Here is a 9,114-nt window from a genome sequence, read left to right on the forward strand (position 1 = left end):
CAGTCAAGCTTAAGGCTGGCCGACCTTACATATTGGCCGGAATAGCTAACTTACTCTATAACAGACTAACCATAGAGGGCGGTACGTATGTGTTGTTGGTGCAATATCCCCTGGGTCAAGGTTAACCAGGTTGACTAAGCTTGAGTTGGCTCAAGCTTGAGTCTTGATGTTTGAGTTTCGATGTTTGACAATACATGAAGATTGCAGATGCAATCTTCTGATTGGGGAGATTGTTGGTACAATTCCCCTCTAGTCAAGGGTTAACCAGTTAGATGTGAAGAAGAGTCAAGTAAGTCAAGATTGACCGGATACTTGACTGGGAAAATCCTAACTGGTGGTTAGGCAAGGAAAAATCCTGATGAGTGAACCCAGGTGAAAGACCTAGTGAGTGAAGCTAGGCAGGTGAAAATCCCAGTGAGTGAAGCCGGGCAGTGGGAAAATCCTGGTGAGTGAAGCCAGGTGAAAGCCCTAGTGAGTGAGGCTAGGCAGAAGGAAAGACCTGGTGAGTGAAGTCAAGCACATGGAGATCCAGCTGGGTCAAGGTTGACCAGACACCTGGTGTTGGGAAGCCCAAGTTGGTCAAAGGATTGACCGGATACTTGGCACGAGGAAATCCAGATGGGTCAAGGGTGACCCGACATCTGGTGGAAGTCCAAATGGGTCATGGAGGACCGGACACTTGACACGAGACGGTAAGTCCAAGTAGGTCAAGGTTGATTGGACACTTGGCACGAGGAGAAAAGTCCAAGTGGGTCAAATGGTTGACCGGACACTTAGTGAAGAAGTCCAGTAGGTTAAGGTTGACCGGATGTTAGGCATGAGGAATTCCAACAGGTTACGATTGACCGGATGTTGGAATTGAGGGCCCTTGAGCTTGGTTTGAGCAAGTCAAGGGTGGTCAATTGATCAACCGATCGATTGGACTGGAGCCCAATCAATCAGTCGATCGATTAGGAGATTGCTGCGATAAATAGCAGCCCAATCAATCAGTCGATCGATTAGGGGTGTTTATCGCGCAAACAGAATGGTCCCCAATCGATCAGCTGATCGATTGGGGTCAGTTTTCTCGTGCGGTCGCGAGAAGTACAGAAGAAGGCTGAATCGATTAGTCGATTGATTCAGCCTCTCCAATCAATCATCCGATCGATTGGGAAATGACTGTTGCGCTGGATACAGGTTTTGGACGGCTAAGATTGCTACGATCTGATGTGACAATCGATTGGGAGCAAGCCCTAATCGATTGGGAGCCCTAGGAGCAAAGCCCGTGGCGAGCTTTCTTCTTAGCAGCACTTACACAATCCTTCACTGCCACTGTTCGCCGGACTTCGAGTGTGGAAGACAAGTGTTGTTGCACTTTTCAGCTTGTCCAGAGGCATCTTTATCAACAAGAGATCTAGCAAGAAGAGATTTTAATTTGTACACTTTTGTATTTACTTCTTGTATAGAGTTGTATCTTGTTGTGGGAGTTTATACGAGGCTTCTCCACCTCCGGTAGTTATCGAGAAGGAGGTTTTATATAGTGGATGAGTGAGTGATGGTCGGATCCTTGGATTAGTCACCTCTTCTTGAGGTGGATACCAAGTAAATCCATATTGTTAGCATTAGAGCTTGTTTCGAGAGTATTTCGCTGCAAAAGATCAACAACGACGAAGCGAGTGAGCTATTCACCCCCCCCTCTAGCTACAAATCGATCCTAATATGTGTATCCGCCCAGTCTTAAAATCGGGCGAACATGTATACTCTGATCGTACAAATATCCATCTATATACAGATATTTGGACAAGAAATGACATGGTATAGCTTCATCTCTTTATAACCCTTTATAGGCTCGAGTGGATAAAAGGACGACTAGATCTACAACACTTATCCTTATATTTCTACTTGGACGGGATCCCAGTAAAGTATAGAGTTATGCAAAATATAATAGAGTGACTTAACGATCGAGAGCTCAACTGAACATTCTAACAGGATAGCTGGCTTAAGGACCGGTCGGGGTATATTCAGCAGATAATATTCTAATAAGGTGATCGACTTAGACATTAGGAGTAAATGAATTCACCATTTACTGAATCCGCTTAGAGCCATATTAGAATTTATATATTGAATTCAAGATTAGACGTTAGGTATATTTAAATCAAAATCTATACGATGTTAGATTTTTATGAAAAAACATGCGCTCTTTTAGTAAAGAGAATAATATCATATCATGTGATTCATACCACATGTTCTATGGCGATAAGAAAGGTAGTAGGAGAATGGATTCTTGTTTCTCTATTATGTGAGACCCTTGAGATTATAAGTTAATCTTAATCTTGTTAGAGCAATCTGGGTACCCTAGGTTTTGATGTTTGGGCAAAGATTTAAGTTAGGTTTATTGTTGTATTTGATATGCATTGTGAGTGTGCAGGATACATGTACAACAAGGAAAGTCCAAGTGTGATCTTGGCAAAGGAGGAAAATCTAAGGATGAGTCTTGGCGGTGTAAGTCCAAGCATGTAGTCTTGACAACATAAGTCCAAGTGTGACTTGACAATGGACGAAGTCCCGGAGGTGCGACCTCTTGGCAAAGGAAGAACCGACAATAATGACAATGCCGATGGAAGCTCCAGAAGGTAAGGCGTGAAGGATGGGGAGGCATCCGAGGGAGGCAAGGCTGATGGAGGAGGCTAGAAGGCTAGGTCTATGTTGGTCGACGAGGACAAGTGCTGAATGAATGCACTCAAGGGTAAAATCCTAGAATTAGGGGGTTTACTGTATCGTTACTGTAGCAGCCGACTGCTGGTTTCATCAGTTGATTGGTGTAATCGACTGGGCAGTCGACTGGGAGCGAACAGAATGCTTCTGTTCGCTTGGCCAGTGTAGAGCAATCGACTGGTACTTTTACCAGTCGACTGGTATCGAGCCGTTGGGATGTAACGGTCGAATTTCCACAAGAGTGCAGTCGATTGATGATTTTGGCAGTCGATTGGTAGGCGAGATTTTCCAACCCATGGCCTATATAATCAAGCCTTGGGAGCTTGGTTGAGGTTGACGAAATAGAGGTGGTTAACTACTATTAGTAGTCTTCCAAAGCCTCCAAACTCTTCTTGTGATCTAAGAGTGTTTAGATCAAGGTTGTGGTGAAGTTTCTCCACCGAGAATGAGGTTTGAGCTAGCCGGAGGTTTTCGGGGAGTCATCCACCGACGGATTGAGATCGCCCACCTTACGGATAGCCGTGGAGTAGGAACCCTAATCTCTAAACCACGTAAACGACTTGTGTTACGATTTGTTTTGGTTTATTGTCTTTCCTTATTGTTTATAGGGTTTAGCTTTCTTCTTGTTAGTTTGTATTTTTATTTTCCGTTGCGTACTAACAAGTGTAGGAAGTAATGATTTGGGTGAGACGCTATTCACCCCCTCTAACGGATGTCAAGGTCCCAACAAATCTTACCCTAAGTGACTATTTAACTATCTACTTGAAGTTCTAATCAGTGTCTGCTACTTTAGCATGTTTCCTATTGGCTATAAGTGATTTGTTCTATGGAACATTACTAGAAAAGCGACCAATTATAATGAATAGATTCTAACTAAAAAGAAAGATTAAGATTGATTTACATCTTTGACAATTATTCATTAGTACTAGTTATATTTTTATTTAGTATATAAAGTATAGTTGTGAATAATTGTGTTGATTGGAGATGTTGAACATACTCTTGACATAATAGTCATTATCAGGAATTAGAGATATTCATATTAATGTAAATAATTTAATCTGGGATAAAGGTAAGGTATTGATGTCTCTGATTAGTTCTATAGAGCAGCTATATAAGGTGTAACAATCTTCTTAGCAATTATTTCTCATTGTGCTTACTATCGCACGAACCATTTCCCCTAATATATGGAATAGATGCTTTTATTTGGTTTTTGTGACTAATTAATTTATGCTCTAGTCTTTGTGATAATCATCAGAAAGTATATATGACTTATTTGTCTTTGTGACTAATTTGTGTATTGCTTTGGTCTTTGTGACTTGATAAAGTCTATGTGAATTATATGGTCTTTGTGACTAGTTAACCTTTTAAGGATTGACTTGGACGAGTGGGAGATGTTAGACGTTGAGGAGATGAATGGGCGCCTCTTCCCCTTCATCTTCCTCATTAATGTGTTGGTTTGAGGTGAGGAAGGAACGCTCCTGCCTCTTCATGCTCCTCAATCCCCTTATAAAATGATGTCCAAGCCAAAGATCAAAGGGGTGGACTAAGGTGCACGGTGAACATCTAGTAGAGAGGGATTTGGTTTGTGAAAAATCTGAGGTCCAAGCGGTGATCTTCTTGGCGACAGTAGCAACATCTTCGCCAGCGTCTTCTCCAAGTTTCTTCTCCAGAGCACTGTAAGTTCATTTCGTTTCGTATAAAGTAATTTATTTTGAGCAACATTCACCATTGTTGCCTCATGCCAGTGAAGCTTTGACTAAGTCTTGTTTATGCATGCTACGCCTTCACGCAGGTTACCACCACAACTGCAACTGTCAACCGCCGCTGGCGGTCACACTGTCGAAGAAGAAGTTGGCGAAGAAGGAGAAGCCGAAGGTAAGTTTAATTAGAGTTTTATTAGTAATTAGTTTAGTAATTCGATAATTAATTTTGGGGTTGAAATTAGTGGGAGGTTGAGTAAGTAATGGGATGGGATTAATGAGTTAATTAAATAATTAATTAACTACCAACTTAACAAATCAATTGATTAATCAAATTAATGCATAGATTAATCAATGATAGCAGTTAATGCTTAGTTAACATGTTTAATTGTTTTGATCAATTAGATCATAATTGATTAATTATTATTAATGGATTAATCAACTAATTATGAGATTAATTTAATTAACTTAGTAGTAATGAAATTATTAATCAAGTTGATAATTGATATCAATTAAGAATTTATATGACTAATTAATTAATAGTCAATGGAATTATTGAATGGATGATCGAGTATATTAGTTTAAACATATATAAGATGCTTAGTTTTACTTTGTATCCTATATTTGTAGATTTGAGCTTGAGTCTAATTCTTTGACTTGAAGATAGTTATGATATGATCTATATTCAAGGTGGATAGTTCTTGTTTTGATATTTTTAGTTTATTTGATTTTAATGCATGATTATTTATTGTCGTTTATTGATTAGACGACATTTACTGTTTACCTTGACTCTATTCATATTGTTTATTGAGCTTGATACTTATGTTACTTAACCTTAGAGATGATCCATTTTATATCTATTTAGTCTCATTGTTCTTCATATACTTGATTTTGTTATATATATATGATATTATCCTACCATAGTGTAGGATGTTAGATATCCTGTTAGACCCTTGATAGATTATTTGAGTTGTACTTATCATTAGGATGATCATACCGTAGTATAAGATATCGAGTTTCTTACTAGACCCTTGTTGTAATTTAGGTCCATGCTTATACGCTAATGAGATTATACCAAGGTGTGGCTATAGAGTGTTATATCGGATGTGATTATACATTTTATGCTTGTCGTTACGTTGTTATATCCTAACAATCATTGTATCTCATTCGTGATTGAGAAAGTCATTAGTGAATGTTGATATATACCCTATCTGCCCACGGGACCATCCGTAGTAGAGCGTTCTCTCTTAGACAGTGACTAGTTACATACTCTAACTGCCCACGAGATCATCCGTGACAGAGTGTTCACTCGCAGTCAGTGATAGGGGAGCTAGATAGCTACCTCATCCTGTCTACCCACGGGACCATCTATGGTAAAGCATTCTCCCGCAGATAGCGACTAGTTATTTACCTTGACTATCCACGGGACCATCCATAATAGAGCATTCTCCCACAGATAGTGACTAGTTATTTACCTTGACTGTCCACGGGACCATTCATTATATAGCATTTCTCCTGCAGTCAATACTTATTATATGTCTGTTATGTGTTGAGTTTATGTTGGTGCAGGGAGCACCAGATGATCGAACCTGAGTTTTGATTATGTAAAAGGGTCCAAAGTTAAGCTGTCTTGTGATCTAACAAGATTGATTGAGCTTGCAGGAAAAGTCCTAAGTGTTTTTAGGCAAAAGTCCTAGTGGATTCAAGGCAGGTGGAAAATCTTAGGGGTGGTAACCCTATGTCCTAGGGGTGGTAACCCTAGGTGATGAAAAGTCCTAGTTGTGGTTAGTCAGGTAGAAAACCCTAGGGGCGGTAATCCTAGGCGAAAAGTCTTGGCGGGTTGAGCACTTAAGGCAAAATCCTAGAGTTATGAACTCTAGGTTGAAATCCTGGTGGTCGCGGACCAGGTGGAAGTCGGGATGAGTCATGGAGCGAACGCCCAGCATGAAGACAAAGCCTCGGGTGCTGAGCAAAAGTCCAGTTGGTCTGGAGGACCGGTCTTGCAACAAGTAACTTCTCCTAAGAGGAGTAGGTGAGGGCGCCTTCCCCGAAGGGGGAACAGTAGGCATCGGTTAGACCTAGAGTTTTGACGAAACTCAAAGTCAGAACCGGACAGTCAAAGGCTGTCAAATTTCATATTATATATATTATTTTTTTCCCTGGACTAACTTTATTTTCTAGAAAATAAGGGGTTGGAAAAAGCTAGTTCGGACGCCTGAAGTTAGTTCGGGCGCCCGGAACCCAAAAATTATCTGTAAGCTTATGTTACGCGCGTTGGTTGGACGAACCACGCGGTCCAGGCGCCCGAAGTGGTTACAGGCACCCGAAACAACCTATAAAAGCAGGCTTTGACCAGGAGTTTCACAACAACATTCCGAACAAGTTCCACTTCTTCAAGCTGCTCAGAAAACACCTCCTCGATGCTTGAAAGCTGCCCGGCGACGATTGCGCTAAGGATTCATCTCTCTAAGTCGTCGGTATTATTGTATTTCAAAGTTACTTATACTTCAACTGTAAATCTTGTTGTAACACTCAATTAATTAATAATTGCCCATCGAAAGCATTCTCACGTGCAGGCCTTAGAGTAGGAGTCACCACAGGTTCCAAACTAAGTAAATCTTGGTGTGCTTTCTCTTGTCTCTGTCTTTTCATTATTTCATTACGTTTTTACTTGATTGTTTTAAAATTAACGAATTAGCCAAGAGCGTTATTCTCTCCCCCCCCTCTCTAGCGCTTTTCGATCTTACATTTGATATCAGAGCAAGATCGCTCTGAATTGGTGAAATCACCAATCGAGCAAGGGGGTTTCTTTTTGAAAGAAAAATAGATATCATTTGTGTTCAAAACAAATCCTTACGTCTTTCATTTTTTCCCTCTAAAACTGTTTTTAAAAAATTCATTTTCATCTTCTTATCATTGGCCAGTATTGACAAAATATCGTACTTAACAAAATTTGAAATAATATTTTTTTGTTAATATTTTATTATTATTATTTTATTTTTTCTCGATATTAGTGAATTGCTATTTTTATTTTTCTCTCGCACTACTAATCCAAAACCAAGTCTTGGGACATTATTATTTTTTTTTTGTGCGAGATTCCTCTTTAATGGCCCACCAAGAAGAGTATAGCACTGCACACCCTCTCCTTTTCTCCGGCGAAGACTTCGGCTACTAGAAGAGCTGAATGGAGTATCACCTCAAGACGCAAGTCGAGATGTGGATAATCATTCAAACTGGTCTCGAACTCCCACTCAACGACACTGGAAAGCCAGTATTATACCAGAATTGGGACACAGCCTTGATGAAGAAAATTGAGGCTGACGCCAAAGCAACATACACTCTCCAATACGTCCTAACCAAAGAAGAATTGAATTAGGTCGGCCCCTTTAAAAGCGCGAAATAACTATGGGAGAAGTTGATCGAGTTGCACAAGGGAACCTCAAACACTAAGGTAAGCAAACGTGACTTAATATTAAATAAACTGTATAACATAAAAAATGCAAGAAAGCGAATCGGCAAGCCAACTTCATGCGCAGATTCAGGACCTTCTGAACGACCTTCATGCAATTGGACAGAAGGTGGAGAATCGTGATGTCATCAGGTATGTGCTCAATGCATTTCAGAGGAACACTTTATGGACATCCATGGTAGATGCCTACAAAGTATTCAAGGACCTTTTCTTAATAAAATTAGATGAATTATTTTCTAAATTTGAGCTTCACGAACAAATTAATACTACTCAAGTCGAGAAAGGTATTACGTTGATTGCAAGAACAGGCATAATGCGGGAAACAAAAGTACAGCGCAGAACCGAACCTGAGTCCGAAGATGAATCAGACTCAGAAGACGATGATAACGAAATTATAGCCGAGCTCATAAAACTGGTACGAAAAATGTGTAAAAAGAAGAAGGTGACTCAATTGAACACGAAGGCCAAGTCTAGAGTTACCTGCTACGGTAGCAACGAAAAGGGACACTACAAGATGGAGTGTTCAAACCAGAAGCAACGAAGAAGGAAGGCCTTGAAAGCAACGTGGTCTGAGTCCTCTGAATATTTCGATGAAGAACACGAGCAAGCAAACTTCCTTGCTCTACTAGTACAAGCATACATTGTCGAAACAGAGTCTGAATTAGAAATCGGAACTGAATCGGAAACTGAGTCCAAAAAAAGCCACAGATCCATATCTGCTTCCGAAGGGCCAAACAATATTGTAAGTTCCCTAATTTCTGGTACTAATATTTATAAATTACAAAATTTAGTTTCATATCTATTAAGAAAGTTGGCAAAAATCCAACCTCCGAGTCAAGTCACTCTAAAAGGAGGTAACAATCCTTAAGGAGGAGACTAACCTAAGTCCTTTGACTGGGCCAGTTCAAAATGAAAGTTCAACCCAAGTCCAACAACTTGATGAATAAAATTCCAATTTGAAAACTCAAGTTAAAGACACGTTGGAATGATTCACCATGGGTTCCAAAAATCTTGAACTGATTCTTGGAAAACAAAGGGTCGTATACAACCGAACTGAACTTGGATATAAGGCTAAACAAATATTTAGATCATACTTATCATTAGTAATTCGATCAAGTTGAAACTTAGTCCAAGCATGGGTCCCCAAGTCCAATCTAATTAATCAAGTTGGACTTAATCAATATTGGATTCCAAAGATCAAATTTATTATCTTGATAGACTATATCGAGACTATGATCTAGGGGGAGCCAA

This window comes from Zingiber officinale, chromosome 9B, assembly GCF_018446385.1.
Source record: "Zingiber officinale cultivar Zhangliang chromosome 9B, Zo_v1.1, whole genome shotgun sequence".
Classification (NCBI taxonomy): Eukaryota; Viridiplantae; Streptophyta; class Magnoliopsida; order Zingiberales; family Zingiberaceae; genus Zingiber; species Zingiber officinale.